Raw genomic sequence first — 1,423 nt, forward strand, 5'->3', positions numbered from 1 at the left:
CTAATTTTGTTAAAACATCGCTTAGAATGCGAATTTTGTTAAAACATCGCTTAGAATGCAAATTTTTACAAAATTTCCCTTCAAATACTAATTTTGACAAAATTTCCCTTAAAATGCAAATGTTGGCAAAATTTCCTTACAATGCAAATTTTGACAAAATTTCCCTTAAAATGCAAATTTTGATAAAATTTCCCTTATAATACAATGCTTGAAAAAAAATCCTAAGAATGTAAGTTTTTACAAAATTTCCCTTAGAATGCCAAATTTGACAAAACTTCCTCAGGAGGTGAAATTTTGACAAAATTTCCTTAGTATGCAAATTTTGACTAATTATCAGTTAAAATTCAAGTTTTGACAAAAAATTCCCTTAGAATGTAAATTTTGAAAAAATTTCACTTAAACAAATTTTGGACAAATTTTGCCCTAAAATTGCAAACTTTGACACAATTTGCCATAGAATGCAAATTTGGAAAAAAATTCCTAAAGAGATGAGATTTAAAAAAAAAAATTCCCTTAGAATGCAAATTTTTGTATAAAATTTCCTTTGAAACGCAGAGTTCCCTTTGAATGCATTTTTGAAAAATTTCCCTTAGAATACAAATTTTGACAAAATTTCCCTTAGAATACAAATTTTGACAAAATTTCCCTTATAATGTAAATTTTTATAAAATTTCCCTTAAAATGCAAATTTCCCCTATGAATGCATTTTTGACAAAATTTCCCTTAGAATACAAATTTTGACAAAATATCCCTGCAAATTTTTATAAAATTTCCTTTAGAATGCAAATTTTGACAAAACATTTATTAGAGTGCAAATTTTAAAAAAATTGTGGAAAATTTCCCTTATAATGCAAATTGTGAAAAATTCCCCTTATAATGCATATTGTGACAAAGTTTTCTTTAGAAATCTAATTTTGACAAAACTTCCCTTACAACGCAAATTTTGATAAAACTTCCCTTGCAACGCAAATTTTGACAAAATTTCCCCACTGTGCAACTTGTGACAAAATATCTCTAGAATGCAAACTGTGACAAAATATTCCTTAGAATGCATATTGACAAAATATCCATTAGAATGCAAATTTTAAGAAAATTTCTCTTAGAATGCAAATTTTGACAAAATTTCTCTTAGATTGCAAATTTTGACAAAATTTCCCATGAAGTTTTGACAGGTTTTCCTACAGAAATTAAAGTTTTAAATAATCTTCTATAGAAATGGCATAATTAGCTATAGAAATTAAATTTTGAAAAATTTCTTATAGAAAGTAAATTTTTTAAAAAAATCGTATAAAAAGTAGATTTTGACAATATTTGCTAACGAAAGTAAATTTTGATATCTAAGTCTTGGTAAGCACTTTTTTTTACCGTGTAGCTCTGTGTAATGCGTTTGGTATATAAAGACATAAGAAAATCAAAAATGAGT

This window comes from Stomoxys calcitrans, chromosome 5, assembly GCF_963082655.1.
Source record: "Stomoxys calcitrans chromosome 5, idStoCalc2.1, whole genome shotgun sequence".
In the NCBI taxonomy this organism is placed as follows: domain Eukaryota; kingdom Metazoa; phylum Arthropoda; class Insecta; order Diptera; family Muscidae; genus Stomoxys; species Stomoxys calcitrans.